At 46.0% G+C, this 22,479-nt stretch overlaps 1 protein-coding gene across 2 annotated transcripts in view; it reads right to left on the bottom strand.

Moving 5' to 3' along the window:
* The window catches only part of KAT6B (lysine acetyltransferase 6B), a 1,467,124-nt gene extending 1,445,479 nt beyond the window's left edge, over positions 1 to 21,645 (bottom strand). Inside the window, exon 1 of one of the 2 annotated variants that reach the window (XM_069610967.1) lies at positions 21,577 to 21,645. The gene's annotated coding sequence lies outside the window, so the exon portion shown is untranslated. Of the gene's footprint in view, positions 1 to 21,532 lie in introns of both variants that reach the window. The other variant, XM_069610966.1, reaches the window with a different exon arrangement.
* Between the last annotated feature and the right edge of the window lie 834 nt (positions 21,646 to 22,479).

The following is a 22,479-nucleotide window of genomic DNA, read 5'->3' as shown; positions in this document are numbered from 1 at the left end:
AAATTAAAAACTATGAATGATGTAGAGAACAGAATTTAAAGTTGCAAGCTATTAGCTGCGCATAAACGTGATTTGCCCTACTTTGAGCAGGAACGGTAGTGAATGAATGACACGTGCACACCTTAACGTCAATCATGTACATAGCCCTAGCATCAACCGTTACAGAACAAGCAATTCATATATTTTGCTTGGAGACCCGGAATTAGGTTTGCTTGCTTTAAGAGAGATGTACAATTTGGAACCAGGGAATATAGGCCCCAACACCAGCTTCCTTGCATTTTTACAAAGTGAGATGTGCATAAAAGAGGAACCACTGTAACAAGTGCAAAGTCCCCACTTCAAGGCTCAGGCTTTTTAACTCTAGTCCTACGGCCATTTTAAATGAATTTCGGGAGAATGTAACCAGCCACCTCCCAGGCAGCAAAGGTGGCTAGCCCAGGACGCAGAGAGCCATGTCTTGGGCATTGAAGTGGATGAGAAACAGGCCTATTTAGTTCATGCCCAGAGCGGTAAGTGATAAACTGCAAACTAATAAAACTGAAAGCTAAGGCTCAAACCGTGGCTTGAAGAAATGTGTGATCCAGGACAAATTATCTTTTTGTGTACCTTATTTTTCCTACATGCTAAAATTGGTTATCACCTAGAACTTGCAAGAGTTATACCATGTTGATCGGTAATCACTAATACGTAAGCTCACTTATACCATGCAAGACTTAATCAGAACACTACTGATAGCAACTGTGTACAGACATGGGTTTGAAACTCAACAGGTTGCAAGGACGGGACTGCTGAGATCTTGACACTTAACAAAAATAGCATCTAATTAGGCCATGGCCCCTCACTTCACAGGACGGGTTTTTGGGGAGCCACCACCTTTACATACAAATGAAAAACACTGTTCAGATATTTACAAACAAAGAGGCGTTAACCAAACAAATTAAATATTTACAGGTAAAAAAAATAAACCATTACAAGTTTGTGCATGTGCACCCGTTGGACCATCGGAATGCAACCGTAAAGCAAACTGAAGAGCAAAATTGTGTCCGTCTAATGCCCAATTCGGCAGAATTCGGGAGGCTTTTCTTCATGCTCCCGACATGCAGACTACAGATTGCACCTTGGTTTAAATGTAACCTGCCCTTCTGCAAAACCCAACCGAGGTGAGGCAGTACCTCCCTTCAGGGTCGTTGTTGGATGAGCAACAACGGTGGCATCAAATGTTGCTTATAGGAACAGAAATGGCAGCACTTTGCCTAATAATCCTGGCCAACTCATCCTGGCCGACTCACACTGCTCCTCCAGGCACTGCTTGCTTGTGCGAATCATGCAGTCAAGTCACCCCCAAAAGTCAACCTCCAGGGTCTCCTTAACCAGTGGAGGTACCCTGGGGGGCTGTTAATGGTGCGCACCCACACACTTACTTTGACGGGCTCCTGCCAGGCACTGCTTCTTAACATTCTGGTGTCATTCAGTAGTTCTGGTACCTCAGTGACAACTGAGGGGGAAAACTGCGTCTTAACTGGCCAGCCCTTTCCATGGCCTGCCTCTGCAATTGGCTGACCTGTACCCACAGGGGACGTTGATGCACAGAATGCACCAGGAGGCTGAGCACAGAGCTGGGTCACTAGCTTTACACACATGCAATTTTGTACTAATCCGGGTGAAATTCTTACTTGTGAAAAGCAATTAACATTGTTTCGTACTAAAGAACTGAGACCCAAAAACAGACCTTTGAAGTTGTTGCAATGTCACATCTTCTGGGTGTACTAGAACAGCGTTCTACTTAATGCTTGCATCAGACAAATTGATGCTTGGAGAAACCAAGCACCAATGGCCCACCCAACAGGCAACTGGATTTGGAGGGCAAACAAATTAGACCAAACAGGCATGATCTTGTAGGTGCTCGGCATGACTACACTAAGAAGAAGAAAAATGTATAGTATTCTGTAACAGGATGGAACAAATGAGGATCAAGAAAAAAAAAAACTTGTAAAAAGCAGCAGATCACTGACAACGTATGTAGCAAAGTACTAAAGGTAAGAAACATTACACCTTTCATAGCGTTTGATCCAAAAGCACAGGTCACCCACATGCTCAGTATTGATGTTTTGTCCAAGCACAACCCAAACGCATGTTTTATTTCTAGACGCAGATTCCATGCACTGGGCATCATCTGAAGTCCAGTTTTAGATGATCTTGAGATAATAAATACTTGGCTTTGGATTAAGGGTAGAATAAATCCTCTGAAATTTCTGTGGGGTGCAGAAGCAATTATGATCCACGTTTGTCAGCTCAGATCTCAAGGTGTCTTGAAGAGTTGTGGATGATTTCCTTGCTTACTGGTACATGCAATTGATCGTACTACAACATGTGAAAAACATTCAACAATTTTCAGGCACTTAAAAATCTGATGCATGGCAAACTGTCCAGCTTGGAGCATCCAACATGCGACTGCACTCACTTAAACCCAATCTGTGCAACCAACTTGAAAGCCCTGGGCGTAAACTAGAACTCCTTGCCTCTGCAGATGAGATTAGCAAATTAGAACTAAGAGTAGAGCTTTCTTTTGACACTTACTGCGATATCAAAAGATATTTGTTTTTTTAAAGGACATTGTGGTGGCAATCCCTTGGGTTCATGCGATTAACAGTAGAAAGGTGCTGCGCACACCGTGATGAAATGCACTGCATACTGACTGAACAAACCTACTGGCAATTGAAAAAATAGCGATTTCTAGCAGAGCTTTTCCAGCACAAATAGTTTGAAATGCAATGATACTACAACAAGTCCTTTCTCCGCGAGGAAGAACTCCCATAAGCATGGAGGAAAGGGGACAGTGAATCAGAATACAAATTCACTAATCAGCAAGAGTGGTTCTCTTTATGACAAAGTTATCACCAACAAGAATACAAATAAAAACCTCAAGAAGAAAGCAATGTTGCTAACGAGGGAGAGCGACAATCAATCCTTACTCCGCTCTACAATCACTTGGAATGGAACCATGACTAACTTTCCCCAAGCACTATATCTTGTGCTTTGTCCAATGCCACGGCTTGGCAGCATATCTGCATTGTAAGCTGTAAAACAATACTAGAATTGGTGAAAGATGTTGCGAGAAAAACCCTGAATACTATGTTGTCTGTGGGTGAAGAAAAAAACCCCATCATCAACTACTGGTTAAAACGCATCCCCAAGTGTTGTTACTGCAAGTCTAAGCACAAACTGTTCCTTATACGAACACTTAAACATTAGTAAGACACATAAGTAGCAGAACTATTTCAATAGAAAAAACTTTCTAACAGGGATGCTAAAACATGGAGAGCAGACAATTATGGGCACAAACAACCCAGCATCTGTTCATGTTATTCAACGACACTGCAGAGAATATGTCAGAAACTAAGACAACGATGGTGTGCAACAGGATGGCACATTGAGCACTCGTTTAGTCCCTCCAACTATTTGAGGTTTCAGAAACAGAAAATTAAACTATTAAGAACTGATGACTTGAGAACGTGGGATTCCTTCACCGAAGCAACCAAAGGAACGGAGGATAGCACAGGGGTAACACGTTGGTCTTGGGAACAAGACCACACAGAGCAACAGAAGTTTGAATCCAGGATCCGCACTTAGAAACCAAACTCTGGTACCATATAAGGCGCGTTATAAAAAAACAAAATAAAATTCCTCTGCCCAAGTAGGCTGCACTGAACCAACGATATTCCTTTCTGCCTAGAAGCTGCAAACGAATATGCTCGGGACCACCATTCTGCAAACTCTGTAGAAAGTGTCTGCGGATGCATCACCACCACTTTCACACATTGACCTAAACATCCACACACTACTTTCATACATTACCCAAATAGCCTCTCGCATCCCTCTTAAAACGAGATCTGTCTTCCACAACACCATGATCTCCAATTTGGCACCGAATATATCATTTACAGGGAAACTATAAACCAATAATACTATAAAGTGGTTCTGGCGACATACTGCAGAAGGCCATATTAGACATGCAGCCCGCTAGGTATTTGTATTACACATTAAAATTATTACAGCTTTCGATTCTGAATTGCCTTATTCTGGGGAACGATGTGCAATAACAATAGCACAAGAAACATATTCCAACATCCCCTTGTCCTCTGCAAGAGCATGGCATTAACTTTTTTACCTAATGGAACACTATATAGATGTAAAGTTTAGTCACGATTGCTAACCTGTAGTAAAAAGAGCAATGAAAATGTAATTAATTTAAGTTGGTCAGTAATGGAGTTTGAAAATGCGAATTTTAAATCATCTTATTTTGCACCGAGTCCTACCGTTTCACAGCTGCACATCGCAGTTAACAATATACAATGTTTACACTAACAATGTTAAGGCAGAAGACAAAACCAGCCCTTACAAGCCCTCTGACATTATTGTTTGGAGTAGAACCCTACAGAGGGCTCTCCTGCAACGAGCTGCAAGAGACCACAAGCTGAATTGACAGCACAAGCCCATGTTCCCTCTTAGAACACGCAAATGCTGCATGCTCTGCTTTCGCATCTCCCACCAATTCCCGATCCATTCTTTGCTCAGTGTTACTTTTCAAGTGTAGGTCCTGCGAAACCTACAGCCTCTTCCCGACCTCAATTTTGTATGTGGGAAGAAAAAAAACTGGACTTGCCAGTTTGTGCTAAACTCAGGTCGCATCATCTGGGCCACGCCAGTCCCGCATCTGTTTTCCAAAAATTCCATTACAGAAAACAAAAAACAAAAAAAGGGACTAGAGCAGCTCGGGTGCTGCCAAGAGAGTTTATGTATGGCAAGAGCCAAGTTTTCCCTTGTTCCTCAAATCGTTAAGACCCGTGTTGCCCCCTCAAGAATCCACAGGTGCTAATGGAGATAAATTGGCTACACTAGCCGCTAACAGTACAGCACCCGGCTGTGCCCTTAACGTGAAATGGTAGGCGATTGCCTGCCAAGTCCACCCGCCGTGCATGAGTTTATTGCTCAATAACAATGTTCCAACTAATCTGTGCAGGAATTTATTTGAAGTTGCAGACTCCTTCCTTGCACAAAAGGGAGTATGTCAGGGGTGCGTCTTAGCACCACCATTTTTTTGCTTATTTATTAACGAGGTTATAGTTTCATTGATAAAGCCCCCAAAGAGGTACCCAATTTGGGCAATAATAAAATACCGATCTGTTGTAATGGAACCTTGGACTGCTTACATACGTCCATGGTTCCACATTCGTTTTCAGTTACTGCTTGTGGGGTGACAGCGGCTGGGCCCCAAGGTTCGCTGTTCAATAAATCTACTGTTGACCCCTTACCTGTTGTACTGTCCTCCTTCACCGGCGACGAGGATCCGCAAGCCTTGAGGGACGAACAACGGCACAACAAGGTGTGCAGCTCTTGACACACCAGATTATTTTGGGAGAGCCCAGCAGCCATCGCGAGACACCCCCACGCCACCGGTGCCCCCTGTGGAGTGGTGATCCGTCTCCGCACTGGGGACCGCTGGTTTTCGCATCACCCTAAAGCAGTGGTATTCAAACTGTGGGTCGTGACCCCCTATGGGTCCGCGGGTGCATCCCAGGGGGGCCCCGAGAGCTCAGCATGAAAAAAGATTTTTTTTTTTTTTTTTTTTAGATTGGAAGAAATGGGCAGGGGTGGCCCACATGGGCGGGCTGAAGCATGAAACTGTCTCAGGCAACAATGAAACAGTGGCCCACAGTTGTAAATGGATATTCATTCCTTTAGTCACAGACTGGGCCTCATTACTACTATGGCGGACCAGTAACAACGGTGCTGGTAAGCTACCGGCACCGTTGCTACCGTTCCGCCATAGTAAGAGTTGTGCTCGTGGGTGCTTGACAGCCCCCGCCAGGTCTGACCTCAGCTCGTCGGATGCACCGGCACCGTTATTAACGGTGCCGGTGCATCCGAGCTCCCCATTCCCATTTGAGCCATATGGGGCTCAAATGGGAATGGGGATCTACCGGCACCTTCGAAAGGGCAATTATCATGTCCGCCTAACTCGGCATGACCTAGTAATTGCCCATTCGCGGGTGCCAGACCCGGATGCAACTCCAGTGGCAGCCGTGCCGGTTTTACCGGCACAGCTACCGCCAGAGTAGTTATGAAGCCCACTGTTTCAATAGTACCCAAAGTGGTGCTTTGTGTTAAAATGTAAGTAAATTGTGATATATTCAGCAACAATGGTCAACATTACTAACTGCATAGTTAAGTAACTCATCAAAATGGTCCACATTGGCCAAAATGGTGGCCCATTTTGATTGGCCCAAACTAGCATTTTACATTTTTGGTACAGGCATTGCCCTATAGGCCTGTCCGAGCCTGGCGGCTCATCCATAATGGCAAGAGGCGCCCACCCAGTGGCCCCTCACCCATTATGGAGGAGCTAAGGAGCCAGCCCAGTGAAACAGTGAGCACTCCCTCAGCTGCTTTATCCAGCTAATGGAGTGCTCCTGGGCTGGCTGAACTGTCAAAGGGAAACACTGTTTCCCTTTGACAGTTCAGTTTAGTTCCCCAGCCACACATGCTCACTGAGCCATGCAAGTGCTGGGGCGTTTTGCTTCGCCAGCATTGCATAGCTCATTGGAAATGCTGGCTGGGGCACTGCATGTCTGTATGTCCGAGGGGGAGCTCCTGCGCCTCCTCGCACATACGGACAGAGCAGCTGGAGCAGGCCGTTTCAGCACCCACACACAGGCCAATGCAGAAGGTACGTTTATGTTCATTGTTTTTATTTAAACATGTGTATGGATGCGTTATGAGTGAGTGTATGGTGATGGATGCTCGTGTGAATGATAGAGTGATTGCTGTATGAATGTGCAGCGCCTTGCATATACACATAATCATGTTCATTGTGTTAGGACCAGTGGGGCCCAGGGGACAGGGATGGTATCTTTTTACCAGACATCTATCATTCAAAACCCTCTGCCTTGTCCACAAGGCTTTCTGGGGCCTGGGTCCAAAATACCTTCAGCTATTCCTCCGCAAATACCTCCCCTCTCGAGCTCTTCACTCCTCTACCTCCAACTCCCTCAGGGTCAGTCGTTTATCAAAGAAACGAGCTGGGGGTAGATCTCCGTCTTCGGCTGGGGCCTCCCTCTGGAACAGCGCCCTGCCACTCTAAAACTTGAGGAGAACCATCTTTCTTCCTGCACTTATCAGACCTACCCCGTCTGCTGCCTTAAACGTAGCACTTGCAAATTGCTGGCTGCACTACCACTGTTTGTTGCCTTTATTATTTATTTATTATTTATGTGTTTCTCCTCTGCTTCGCACTTTCCACTTCTCCCCCCTTCCATGCACTTTTCCCCTCACACTTGCGCGTTCTCAATGTCACTGGGCCTAGTAAGATCGCTGTTTTATTCTCCTCTGTTCCCCTCCCTTGCCTTGTCACGCTCTGAAACACTTGTGTACGAGCGCGATAGAAATAAAATATCAATGCCTGCCCCCTGGACTCCCAGCAACAATTGCAAACTGTTTGGCTATTTACCCATTTTTTGTTAAAAGTATGCTCTACAATGCAACATTTTAACCTATTATTTAAAAAAAAATTCACAGGGGGAAACCCCCCCGAACCTCCCCTTAATGCCCCTCCACTTAAAAAAGATTCACCAGCCGCCACTGGCCCTCAGACTGTGTTGGGAACGGGATGGGGGAACCGAGGGACTATGGTGGGAGCACAATGGGCGGGAACCATGGGATAGTGATGGGAGCAGAGTGGGGAGAGCCCTGGGTGTGTGATGGGGTGGGGAGAGACCAGCGACTGGGTAGGAGTGGGATGAGGGAGCCCAGCGACTTTGATGGGAGCAGGTGACGGCGCGCAATATATACTGTCCATTTGGCATTTCTGGGGGGTCCCGACCTGCCCAAATTTTGCTCAGGGGGGCCCTGGCCAAAAAAGTTTGAAGACCACTGCCCTAAAGGAAAAGTATGCAAGCATCTCCATGTACACTGCCCAGGCGAGGAGAAACGGGGAGGAGCTTTGCAGGGCGATTGAAAGAAGGTGAGCACAGCTGCCCACGCTCCCTAGAGTAACGTTTGTGCAATTGGAGAACCCCTCTCCCGCCGCGGTGAAGCCAAGGGATCTCCAGTGCGAGTGCTGCAGTTACAAGGGTGCCAGAAGTCCTGTGCAAGATGCCCACCGGACAAAGGGTTAGAGGAAAGGCTCTAGATGCGTCAGCCTATGCACGGCAAGGCATAAAATAAGCGGTATCGCATCGCAAATCGCGATATAATAATTATGTTTTGCGGTTTATTTTAACTATCATGTCGCACCAACTGCGTTATGATTTCTATAGCAAAAAAAAAAGAGAAAAAAAAAAGATTGTGCCTTTAAAAGTTCTGCCTCTGTGCACAACGTGCACTGCAGGCAAGGGAGAAGCACCAGGCTGGGCTGAAAACATTGTATCAATGTTTTGTCAGCCCAGCCCGGATGAGGCGTCATCACGTGGTGAGAGGAGGTTCTGAGCCCCACTCTCACACTCCGGCTCAACGTCCTCAGGTAAGGAGGCCGAGGCAGTGCTAGGGGAGGTTTTGGTGGGGGAGCCGGGCCCTTTTCATAATGGTGTGGGTGTCTGATGATAATATTTCTCCCGCCCGTTCGGGCGGGAGAAATATTATTCTCAGCCACTTTCTAACACCAGCACCTGCCATAATAATGCAGCCTGCTGCTCGTAGAAGAGGCCTTCTACGAGCAGCAGGGTGCGTTATTACTGCAGGTGCTGGTGTTAATAAGTTCGGGCGGGAGAAATATTATCATCAGACACTTACACCCAGCACTTGCCGCCGTAATAACACACCCTGCTGCTCGTTGAAGGCCTCTTCAGGCTGCGTTATTATGGTGGGTGCTGGGTGTTGGAGAGCACCTCTAACACCCAGCACCCGCCGTAATAACGCAGCCTGCTGCTCGTAGAAGAGGCCTCTTCTATGAGCAGCAGGTTTCCTTGGTATATTCCTAGTTTGGGCTATATAATTAGGTGGTGCTTTAGTGCTACCTTAAAGGCAAAACTGCATTAAAATGCAGATGGGGAGAAATGCATGCTTGTAGGTGTTTGGCTATTTGCCCACCCATTGACTGCCAATGCTAATCCCTATGGCCATTTCCACCCAATTTCTGGCCAACACATCTCCTTGTGTGAGCTCTTTTAGCTCCTTTAATCAAACCCTTAACATTTCACTTTGTTTTTTCAAAGCAAACGTCTGTGAGTTAACGAAAGAAATAAAGAACAGCGGTCTGGTGGGGGTAAGGGGGAAGTTTGCAGGGAGATGGTAGGGGAGGGAGGTAGGGGATAGAGGAAGGAAGGAAGGAGCGGGTCGGGGGCAGGGTGAAATGAAAAAATAAATATGAGGACTCCTCTACGGGCAGCAGGCTGCGTTATTACGACAGGTGCTGGGTGGAGAGCGGCTGCTCTCCAACACCCAGCACCCGCCGTAATAACGCAGCCTACTGCTCGTAGAAGAGGCAGGGGTGCTGAATACACAGCAACGTGCTGGTGGCAAAAGCCCTGGCCGCACTGTGGTCTCTTTAGTGCGCACATTTCAAAATAAGCCCTCTCCCATAGGCCTCGCATTGATGTGCCTAGAGGGCATGGCTTAGTCCTTCCTGCCTGACCTGAGAAGTCGAGGAGCAGGTAAGTGCGTTTTTTCATTTAGCCCTGCCGCTCGGCCCGCTCCTTCCTTTCTTGCTCCCTCCCCTACCATCTCCCTGCAAACTCCCGCAACCCCCACCAGACCACCCTTGTTCTTTATTTCTTTTGTTTGTCTCCCCCTCCCCCAAATGGCATGCACACAATGATTAACTCCCACATGCCCTCTCGCTCTCTTCTGGCCTCCCACCCTCGCGCCGGTAACTCATGCAGGCACCCATCTTTCACATACTCTTTCTCCTGTCCTGCACATTTCGTATCTTTTAACTGGCCCTTAATTTCAACATTTCACCTTCCCTGCGCTCATTTTCACCCTCCCAGCACACCACATGCTGTCACCCTTTCTTTCCCTCATGTACCCGGTCACAAAACACATGTACCATGACTCTACCAGCTTCCCACACACCTTCTCTTGCATCCTGGCTCCCTCCAACAACATCTCTCACACTCTTTAACCCTGGCTCTTTTGAAGCCTTTCCCAAACTCGTCTCTAGCACCAGCATAGTTCTCACTCTTGCACCAAAGCTCTCATTCTCACACCATAGTTCTCACTCTTGCATCCTAGCTCTCACACCTTAGCCCTCTCAACATGCACACTACTCTCACACTCACTTATGTTTTCAAATAATGCTACTTCTCCCTCTCTCATTTTTACTCAAAACTATTTTTCATGCATTCTTGCACGATAGCTCTCAATCGCAGTCACCCACAGTACTTGCACTCGAGTTCCCACTCACAACTGCGGTCTAATCTTGCATATAGCCCCCCACTTTCCCTTGCTCCCTGTCCCATGTTTCCTAGCATTCATTCTCCCTCACCCCACACACCCTTGTTCTCTCACACACTGCCAGCAATAAAAGTCTTTCAGAGTTTTTAAAATGTTTACCAGAATCAAACTGCACTTATCTTGTCTGCTATCTCACAGCCTGATGCCTCTGTTCAGAAGCGCATGGCAAAAGGTCCTGATCGCGATGTACCCTCCCCTTTTGTGGCTTAGCCTACATATCTAGTCTTTTGAACTGTCATTTTTTTCGCCCCTAATTCGCCCACCCCAGCCCCAATTACGTTTTGGTAGCTGGCATTAGTGGAAGATGGCATTTTAACACATAACAAAAACAAATAAAACTCAGAATCATTACAGATGCAGCCAATGATTCTGCAGTTTTATGCAAGAAACTTAGAGCTCTGTACAGGCGCTCTGGGGCAAAATACATGCAAACCTCCTAATGTGCATAAAGGTGAAAGGCCCCGACGCTGTCCCCGATTGCTGGGCTGGGTGTTGGCAAGTGGCTGCACTGGCATTTTATCGGCTGTCGATTCTCGAACCAAACCCCTTCCCCACCCCCACAAGAGTGAGTGCGCATTGTTGTGGGTAGGTAATGAGTTGCGTTTTGCCTACTTTGTAGGAATTGGTCTGCAGTGTAGAGGAATATTAGGCAGAGAGGACCTTCCCACTGTGACTTAGCAACGTGCCTTAAGAGATAAGAAAAGCTTAGCCCAACTATTTATTCTACAAATATCTCTTTAATGTAATTCAAAGGCCTTCTGCAAGCAGGATGTGTTACTGGTGCAGGTGGCTGTGCTGGGAATTAATTTTCTCCTGCCCGTTTCGGTGGGAGAAATATCAATATCAGCCACTTGCTTGTGCTCAGCCCTGCACTAAAACTGTGCTGCAACACTGACTGCATGACCCATCCACACATCCTTGAACTGAAAAAATGTTTTTAGAGCTTTGTTTGGCCATTCATGCGGAGAACCTTTACATTTTACAGACATTGCACTGATGTTATACTTCAGGAGGTACATAGAAATAATTTCTGCATTCTTGCTAATTCTATATCTTGGGGTACAACTAATTCTGGTGACATTCAATATTAGTACAAAATTGCTAATCAAATGAGTTCATTTGCTAATCAAAAAAAAATTTCATTAGCAAAATCTGCTAAACAGTTTTTGAAAACTAATTTATGCCTTGCACGGCATGTGTGTATGGTTGTCAGGGAAACAAACTAAAGCATTGTACCAATACCACACAGGGAATTAAGAGATTGGTATCCCTCACCAGAGATATTTTATTACAATAAGGGAAATGGTGCCTTTTGGGGAAACACCAAAGTAAAGAAGTTTACAGTTGATTCCACAAGCACTGCAGCAACAGATTCACAAAATTACTTGCCCTGACAAACTAAGTTTTACAACAACAAGAGAAATTCCTTTCACGCTACAAATTTGACAATGCAAAGCAGTCCCCGCCCTCCACCTTCATTTATGCCTTACCCGAGCGAACCTCCAACAGCATGGGACCTGTGGATTGATGCTTTCAAGGTATACCTAAGGGCAGAATGCGGCGCCAAATACTCTGATGACAAGAAGGAAGCGACTTTGTTAAATTATTTAGGAACAGAAGGGCTATGCGTATTTAAGACACCTTCCTGGAGATGAAGTACATGTTCCGGGTGCTGGAGAAGGACAAATGGTGGTGAGCATGTATGAGACAGTTTGCAAGGGGTGAGGAGCTTGGTTTCGGGACAGCCAGGTCCCCTGCGCAACTTGTCATCTTTATTCAAGGTTAGGCCTGCAGCCCAATACATGGTTTTGTCAGGGAACCAGGCTCCATGGGTCCCAGGAAGTTTGAAGAGAGAGGGTGGCTTGACAAAACCTAGTTGGTTGGTGGCGCTGGCAAGGGAGTTGGTGCCCCTTAGTTACTACACAAATCAGTTTGTGTGTGCAGGCATATTTATTATTTCAAGTGCAGCATAACACCTGGGGTACAGTGTACCAGGTTGGTGAACCGTAACAATAGAAAAAACAGCCGACGCGCGTTTCAACCTAAGTCTTTCTCAAGGCTGTGCGAGGTGGGGGTTGGTGAGTGGTGGGAGAGTGAGTGGTTCAGTGACATGTTGCATGAGGCGAGTTCATGATAAATGGAATCGTATATCAATCCAGACATGGTATAACATAGTAGTGACATGTTCATGATGGAAAAATACATTAGATATTCATACAATATGGGCCATGGTAAGACAGGAGTACAGCGACATGATTAGTGCATGGAGATACGTGGTGAGTGGGGTGGTTAGTGCAGATTGGTACAGTTTGTTTGTTTGTTTATTTATTTAGTATAGCGCGCAAAACCCAGGGGTAACAGGGCGCAACAGAGGTCAGGAAGATAGGATTGCATAAAAACTTGGTTACAGAATAAGATAGGCATGAGAAAAAGAGCATTGTATTTACAGTTACATTGTGTGGGATGTGCATATATACATATAATTGAGCGAAAGCTTACAGGTTTACATATTAATACTGTGCATAGGGGCAGTTCGGTTGCATTTACATATTTGCAAATTTAAGGCTGTACATGGTAGTCAGGTTATAGCACTGGCATGATCAGATTAGATGGCAGGGTTAGTCGTGAGGATCATTGGCCCGCAGCCAAGTGAGGGTGTTTCGCCTGAAGCTAAAGTAGGATTGGTCAGTCCTAATGTGGAGTGGGAGGGCGTTCCAGTGTTGGGCTGCCAGGACAGGGAAGCTGCTGCCGCCGGTTTTCTTTTGTCTGAAATTGGGTACTTGCAGGCAGTAGGAGTTGATCGATCTGGTGGGGCGGGAGGACGTTTTTTTCTTTATTCTGGATGCGAGATAGGGGGGGGCTGTGTTATTTAAGCATTTGTGGGTGAGTGATGCCGTTTTGAGGGAGATGCGGTCATGGATTTTAAGCCATTTGTGTTCTCTTCTTTTGTTGGAGATGTGTTCCTTAGAGGGTAGGTTGAGGGCTGTTCTGAGAGCGTTGTTTTGTAGTGTCTGTAGTTTGTTGGTTATGCATTTGTTGGCTCCTAGGTACATGGCGTTGCAATAGTCCAGTCTGGATAGTATTAGGGCGTTGGCTATGATGATGCAGCTAGCTTGGGTGAGGAAGGCTCTACTTGCCCCAATTAGCTTGCATGTGTAGGCGGTGGAGGATGCTAGTGAGTTGACTTGTTTTTTTAGTGACATGGTTGCATCAAGGTGAAAGCCTAGTGTTTTCACTGTTTTGGCCACTGTGATGGTATTGCCATCAATGTTGAAGGCCTTGTAGTTAGAACTGAGTTTTTTGAGATTGGTATTGGATCCGAGGAGCAGGATTTCGGTTTTCTCATCATTTAGACATAGACCGTGTGTGGCCATCCATGCCTGAATGATGAGATATATTTTGTTTACCAAGGCCGTATCTGAAGCGTAGTTGCCTGAAAGGGGTATGAGGATCTGGGTGTCATCTGCATAATTGGTATATGAGACACCCAGTCTGTCCAGCTTGTCAAATAGGGGCTTGGTAAAGATGTTGTAGAGGGTGGGAGAGACGCAGGAGCCTTGGGGCACCCCACAGGTTATTTTAATGGGGTCTGCTGAGGCTAGGGTGGAGAAGACCCTCATAGTTCGGTTGTCCAGGAATGATTGGATCCAGGCTATGGCCTCTTTCGAGAAGTGGGCTGCTGAGGCCAGGTGTTCGCACAGGACTGCGTGATCCACCAGGTCAAATGCTGCCGACAGATCGAGGAGTAGTAACATGGCAGTGTTCCCTTTGTCGTTAATCTCATTGATCTGGGTTTTAAGATCGATTAAGGCTGTCTCGGTGCCGTGCTTCGGTCTGAAGCCTGATTGGTGGGTGCCTAGTAGTTTGTGAGTTTCAAGATATTGCTGAATCTGCAGGTATGCTACTCTATCTATTATCTTTAACAGGAATGGCACCGTGGTGATGGGCCTGTAATTGGTGGGGATAGCGGGGTCTAGGGTTTGCTTCTTGAGGAGAGGCAGGACCCAAGATTCTTTGAGGTTGTTTGGTATGGTGTTGGAGGAGAAAGATGCGTTGATCAGCTTGGTTATAAAGGGGGCTAGATCCCTAGCAGCATCCTTGATTATCTGGGGAGGGCAGTTGTCGCCTTTGCAGTTAGATGGTTTAAGTGAGGCTATAATTCTTTCTGTTTCTGGGATAGATATTTTGGTAAATCTGAAGAGATTATGGCCTGGGCGGTTGGCTGTTTTATCGTGGTTGCTGGGAGATGTTTCATTGGTGGTGAGAGAGTCTTTTTTGTTTTCAGAGCGATTTTGGTTTGGAGACTTTTGATTTTATTAGTTAGTGCGTTTTGGACGCTGGTGCACCATACTTTATCCTTAATTATGTTGTCTGGTGGGGGTATAGGGGATTCTAGTTCCCTTAATATAGCAAATAGTTCTCTGGTGTTGGAGCTCGATTTTTTGATTCTTTCATTGAATAGTTTCTTTTTGGTGAGTAGGATTTCTTTTTTGTAGTTGTTTGCACAAAGTTTGAGTTGTGATTTGTTCTCTTCTGTGGGGGAGTTGCGCCATTGGCTTTCAAGTTTCCTTTTGTGCAGTCTAAGTTCTTTCAGATGTGGGGTGAACCAGGTGTTCAGGTGGGCTTGCTGTTTGCTTTTTTGCAGTTTTAGAGGGGCAATGATGTCTAGTCCTTTTTTTATGGTATTGTTATAGTTTTCTACTAGGAGTTCTGGTTTTAGATTATCGGGGAGAGCATTGAGGGTTGGCAGTAGTAGTGGTAGGAGGTTGTCGGGGGGTTATGTTTTTTTTTGCTCTAGTGGGTAGTGGTGGTGCCATGATTTTTCCTTTGATGACTTCTTTATTGAGAGATAAGGTGAAGTCAATGAGGTAATGGTCTGTCCAGTGCTGGGGAGTGGTTTTGGTAATGACGGTGTCGCAGTTTAGAGTGGCGATCCAGTCCAAGGTCCTACCTTTATTATGGGTGGGGGTGAGCACTCTTTGGATTAGGCCGTGTTCATCTAGCATGTTGGCTATGGCTTGTGCTGATTTGTCGTCAGGGTCGTTTAGTCCTAGATTCAAGTCGCCTAGCAATAATATTTGGGTGGTGTCTTTTATGTTGTTGGCTAGGAGGCTGGATAGGTCTGCTTCGAATGAGCCAATGGGGCCGGGTGGCCTATATATTAGAAGGATGGTTAAGGTGCGACAGTTGGAGATGGGTAGTTTGGCTGCTAGGAGTTCGCAGGATTTGAGAGGTGCTTGAGGCAGTGGTCTTAGCTATGATGGCTAGGCCGCCTCCTCTGTTGATGGGCCTGTCCATTCTGATTATTTGGTAATTTTCTGGAATGGCTATTGAGAGTGCTGGGCCTGCTGCTTCGTGCAGCCATGATTCAGTGATAGCTAGGAGGTCGAGGTTGTTTGAGGATAAGGTGTCTGCTATTTCTGTGGCGTGGGCCATTATTGATCTGGCGTTGGTCAACGCTCCGGATATAGTGGTGGTGTTGGGTGTATCCTGGATTGTTATAGGGATAAGTTTGGGTAAGGTGGAGTTGTAGCAGGGTGTGATGTGGCTCGGGTGGATTTTGGTGTGTTGCAGGGTGGGTCTCTTGTTGTGGTAGATGGGCTCGTAGAGACGGGGTAGTCTGGCTCGTAGTCTAGTGTTTCTTTCTAGGGTTGGACAGGGTGCATTTTCTGCAGGGTACATGGTTGTGGTGGCAATGAAGGTGGTAAGGTGTAATATGTGTATGAGGAGATACAGTAGGGTGGTTGTTTGGCTCTTGCTGAGGTACATTGTACGGTTTGGCATGTGTAGTTAGGCAGGGGGTTTACCTGAATTCGCAACTCAGGCTAAGAATGGCATGTGCAAGTAGATGCAAGTAGGCAAGGGGTTCACCTAAGAACAGTAATCACATTTAGGTTGAAAAATGGCATGCGCAAGCAAGTGGTCCGTTAGCGACCATAAGGCACAACATAGTTCAAGTGGTCCGTTAGCGACCATAAGGCACAACACTGTTCAAGTGGTCCGTTAGCGACCATAAGGCACAACACTGTTCAAGTGGTCCGTTAGCAACAGTTGGAACAGTGAATATGTAATAGGTGACATCATCAATGATACACTAGGTAGAGGTTGAAACAAAACATAATAGAAGGTCCGAATTAGACAATGAGTACCAAGGAGAATTGACAAGCGAAAGTGGAAGGAAGAGAGGTTTGGACCACCCCACTCACCACCTATCTCCATCAAAAACAAGTGTGTAGGAAGTGTGGTTGGACAGGTAATTCTACAGGGGCCAAGGAATGTCCAGCTTGGAATGCAGATTGTAGGAGGTGGCATGGCATCCGTTACTGGCCACCAAGAGTCAAATAAACATGCAGAGAGTCTTGCAGTGCCATATCGGCCTATATTAGTGAAGATAGTTTGGGGATGATTTCTTACTGTGGCATGCATTTTCTTTCTGACAACAAGCGTAAAGACAGCATGAGGGGTGTGCTTTTACACAGTCATCCTGACCACAATTGGTGGAACCAGTATAGCCATATTTTATTACTATGGAATTGTTTCTGGCACAGCCAACAGTTCTTATGTGGGGATACGGTCATATTAAAAAAGCTAGCATAGGCAAGTTTTCTTATAGTATTGTTACTGGCACAATTGGAAAAGCAAAAACGAGTATGTTTTTAAATGGGAATACTGTCATATTGGTCCAGCCAGCATGGACATACATGTATGTATGGGTTCAGCCACATCAAAAATGTTAAACTTGCATATATCGCGCAGACAGTCATTATGAAAATGTACATGTGGACTGTTGGTGGCTTGCAGCTCTTGGACTTTTTCCATGTGCTGCCCGACAGAACCCAATTGCAAAAGTTGGCCTTTTACCCAATTTTGACCAGAAAGTGTGCTGTAAAAGGCACCATTTTCACCCGTTCCGTTTAAAACGTTATCTCCATTGGTTGGTTCGAGGTCCCTGCATTTCTCAGTCAATCCCACATATTTGTGAGAAACGTTTACGTCCCTTCAATTTAAAAAAATCAATAGCCGCCAATGGTGCAGCAGGGGATACTAGGCGAAAAATGCCTGGATAAAGTCAGAAGCCTCAGTGAAGCAGCCTGTTGCATGTATCCCTAGGACGCAGGCCCTATCTAGGGGAGGGGGGGCGGAAGAGGGAGCTTAGAACCTGCACCAACATGCAAGATTACTTGTACAGTGCAACATTTGCCATTTTTACAGTCACTTGGCACGGATAGATTTCTCAAAAGGGCAATGGAAGGTTCTGCCCTAGGCAGATTAACCGTAGGGAAGACTTTAATACTGCTTCCCCAACACCATATACCAGATAGTATTCATTGCTGGTTCAAGGTAGCTGGGCTTTACGCTTTCCACAACAGCTAGCTGTAGTGCCAGTGGTTAAGAGTACACCCATAATAAAGCATCAGATAGGACAGTGCTAGGGCCAAAACCATTTCTCCGATTGGCAACGTTAACATCCGGGTGAAGACATTTCAAAATTTGCCATGTGGAAAAGGAGAACGATGGTCCTCTGTTTTACTACCACTCACTTTCTGCATGCAGTGTCCACATCCTACCACTGGCCACTATAGAAAGTGTCAATGTTTGTACTCTCACATCCCCCAAAATAATTACAGAATGTACAACAAGTCAGGAAATAGCAGGGAAGTCTGGTTAAGAACACCCACTCCACCAGTTTTCCCATGGGTTGGCACACACCTGTAGTAGTCAGACACACACTCAAGCGTTCACTGATAATATTGGACAACATTCAAGAATCACAAGACCCCGTTCAGACATTATACGAACCACTTTGCCAATTTACAGACTGTCTAGCAACACATAGAAAAAGGTAATTCACATGTGCGCCCACCTCTTCATCTGCTTACTAGACCTAGCCAATGTATTTAATTATATTATCCATTTCAGAAGTGTTTTGCACATTCACTCTGCCCTAATCAGATGCCACACCAAATCAACTCTCACTACCTTACTGTGTTGTGCTTTCGACCTCCCCTTTGTCTAAATAACAATATTACTTTTTATTAAGCGATACATGACATTCTTCTCAGTTCAATACCCATATTTGTACTACCACTAAAATTAATAAGACGGTGGAAGTATAGAAAGGACCAGAGATGACACTTCCAAAGACCGACAACATCTCCCATTGAGCATTTCACTTCACACCTTGTTCACCACAATGAGGTTTCTTTTAGGCATTGATCGACTGTCTGCACACCAGATGATTCTTTTTCGTCTCCCTTGTCCTTGCCCTTAACAAGGCCCTAAAGCTTTGCTCCAGAATTCTCACGTCAACGTTGACACACTCATGTGCCTTACATGCACAGGTCCACTTCATCATCTTCGCTCTACAGAGTTATTCCTAGAGAATGTTTACTTAACATGCAACATTCCTCAAGAAGTAGCTTGTATATCCACCAACAACGTCACACCCTGTAGGTGTTATTGGTAGATCACTAGTCAACTTTGGCTACTAACTGTTTATCACCGGGACATCTTCGCCTGGTCCTATACACCCTAGACGGTGGGGGGCATGTGCTACAACTTTCCATCCTGTTATGTTGCTTACTCATTACATGTTGCACACCTCTGCACCATACACAGATATTGCCTGCTCAGGGATCTCTGTATACACTACTATAAATACTGCCTTCCATTAAATGCTCCATCTTTCTACTTAATACCCTGGTTGAATTTTTGTCAACGTATTATTCATTTTCTGTATGTCCATTTCCCTGCGACACCTGGAAACGTGTTCTTCCCGTTTGACCCAGTAGAATGTATGTTTCTTTCCCCACTGGCCTTATGGGTCCGTTCAAGGGGGCCTCTGTGACAACTGAATTTTATGTTCCAAGTTCTTTGCGACCTCAAGATTTGAATAATGCGTTTTGCTGTAAATAAATGCGTGCGGTGTCTTTGACATTTGGATTCTCGGGGCATGTTCCCGGTGTCCTGGCACTCATTTGTCAATGTTTTCTCATTGTGGGATTCAGATGCGTGTTTGTGTGTGCCCCGCTATGAATTTGTTTGCTACTCGTCTGGCTATGGCACCATGAAAAGAAAGATGCTTACTGCCACCGAGATTCTTGTGGCATGCTCTCTGTGTTCCCTTGACTCATGTTGCCAGGCTTCCCATCGATATCGGTACACTTGGCTCAGTTTGTGACACTCCAGTTCCTACCAATAAATTAATGCTACGTTTATTTTGAGACGGTTTGGGCTCACTGAATGATGTACGTGAAAGATTATCTGCTAGCTGCAAGTAGTGTACTCTCCATACCAAATTTCGCATATTAGGGGCGCATTTATTAGCAAACACCTCACCCGTTCACTTGAAAACCTTTCTGCAACAGCTGTTCTCGTGGTTTCTTCACCCCCGCCCTCATTAAGAGGACAGGTTCTTCGTTTTGCCTATAGGCTACAACGAAGCCTTCTCTATAGCCTCTCCATACCCGTGCACTTTAATATTTCTCTGTGCCCCTCCCCCTGGATATTAGTGCCTTGCCCAGTGGATTCCTGCATCTGTCTGTAATGTGTTCCTCCCTGCTCCCAGCCCCCGTTTGGTGTTTCTATGTGCCTCTCTGCTGCAGCAGCAGGGTCAGACAAGGATTGCAGGGGAGCGAGACAACAGCCATTGGAACGCTTCAAAAACACACTCCAGGCCATCATTAACCAGCATTCACTCTTAGGAATATCCAGCCCCTCCACTCCCTCTAAACACACGTCGATCCCATTCTCATGGCCTCTCAAATTCACACACTATACAACCACTCGCTGGCAGATCTTCAATGACACCAAAAACTCACTTCGAAACACTTCCTTCTCAACACTGATACATCCAGACACTAACAACTATTATTCGAGGCACAAACGACAATATACAGAGGCAACGCATTCACCTCCTAAAGACCCAGACACCAGTGTATTCACCGGCATGACATCAAGCGCATAACCCCCTCTCACACAGAGACCTTCAATCTATCAAATAAATAACCCACCTAGCATCTCACTCTAAAACACAAACTATCCATCTCCTTCCATACACAGCACCACCTCCAACGATCCGACCCGTCTATCCACCACCAAAACAATTCACTGCAGTTTCTTTTGCACCCACACAGCATACCCACTATTTTCACTAAACTGTTCGCCAACATAAACACCTTACACCCCAGACTACCTCATTGTAACAAGCTCACACTCTGTCTGGATGCAAACCCCATCACTGGTCTCACAAAAAAGCCGAACTCTGCCAAAAATCACCAGATGTTTCCAGCAACCGAGCACTAGTTACCCTCACTAATATAATTGCCACCTGTCGAACACATCACAATTCCATACACCCGCCCTCCCCACATCTCTCCTCGTAAGGCTTAGCCACTTCACGATCACCAGCTGCACAAATGCCATTTAATTTCCCCCAAAAGTTCCATCCTCTCATCTTTCATTATATGCACCCCCTCCAATACTAGGCGCTACAGTCCCCCTTGTCACACATACCCTGACCACCTAGTCCTTCCAAGTCACACCATAGCTATCTACACATCTTCAAAACCCTCCCAACAATTCCTTTGATTACTTGTGAACTGATTAACCCCTTACCCACCTACTTGGTGCTGGCAGCACGAGCGCCTAGAAGACAACCCCCATTTCCAGGCAGCTCCTCCTCTTCAAACCATCACTCCATCCAACCCTCTTGCTAACAATCACAACTTACAACCAGACATACAACCCAGGCTCTCCTCTTCTTACCTCCTGCTGGCACCATCCTTCTTCAAATGCATTCACCTGACCCCTTGCTGTACAACGCCTCACCCACCAACGAAAAGGAAACCATAAGCCACCTCTGTTCGTCTATCCACCTATACCCTCAGTACGTACCCTACTTCCCATCTCTTCCCTTCATTCACCCTTCCACTTACTCCTGCCAGCCACGGTATGTAAAGGCCTCACCCCCGTTCCCTCCTCTACCCCCGCTTCCCCCTCGCCGGTTGCGCCTCTCTCGTATTCTTAGCCCTCTATTCCGGCCTCCTCACTCCCTACCCCCTCCCTTGTCCCCTGTACGCACCGGCCTTCTTCGCTCTGCTCTTCATACGGACGCCATTTTCTTACCGTAGTTTCCCCTAGTGTTGCCAGGTCTGTACGGATACAAAAACAAGGGTAACTCAGTGTGAAAAAAGGCCACAAAGAAGCACCGCCCAGGAGAGGACAAGACTTAGTCCCAACCAACGACAACGAATGGTTACAAAAAGGAACACGTGACGTGCCGTTCCCATTGTTAGTAAATCCCTATCCATATGGTGATCATCTCATTTGCGGCTTGTCCTTTTCTTATTCGCACAACCGTTCTATTTTTATGAGGATTGCAGCTCTTATTTTGTTTCAGGTTTTTCTGTACTCCTTGTTACTTTTCTTTTGAATTATTTTCATTTACCATAGGGTGTACCTAATTCAGATGTGTTCTACCCTGTAGTATTAAGACATTCATGTTCCCCAGTGCTTTAAGTGGGCCGGGGCCTGCCTGGGCCGGGGTCCCACGGTCCCACCGCCACATATGCGGGATGCATTATCCCGTCGCGGCTGCCATGAAGTCAGGCTAGCTGACAGAAGTGGCAGCCAACCACAGGCATACTGCGCCTGGCTGCCACTTCCGTCAGTCATAGTAACTGCCTCTGGTGACCCCTCGTTTGAGGAGTCACCACAGGCAGTTGCTGTCCCTTTGTTTCCCCAGGTTCGCCGAGGTAACCCTGGGCGAACCTGGGGATTCCTCGACATTTTTCGAGGTTTTTAAAAGCCGGATTGAAAAGTACACAATTCACACCATCTTTTATAAAGCTTTGCAGACGGACAATTTTGTCCGTAGTCAAAGCTTTATAAAAGATGGCTTGAATGGTGTACTTTCAAAGCCATCTTTTATAAACCCGAATGTTTAAAAAGATGGTCTGAAAACTAAGCAAACCGTATGGTATGCACACAAATATATATACATGTTATATATCTGTGTGCATACCTTAC

The sequence above is a fragment of the Ambystoma mexicanum genome, chromosome 8 (assembly GCF_040938575.1).
Source record: "Ambystoma mexicanum isolate Mex_15411 chromosome 8, UKY_AmexF1_1, whole genome shotgun sequence".
Lineage (NCBI taxonomy): Eukaryota > Metazoa > Chordata > Amphibia > Caudata > Ambystomatidae > Ambystoma > Ambystoma mexicanum.
This window is presented reverse-complemented; position numbering and strand designations above follow the sequence as displayed.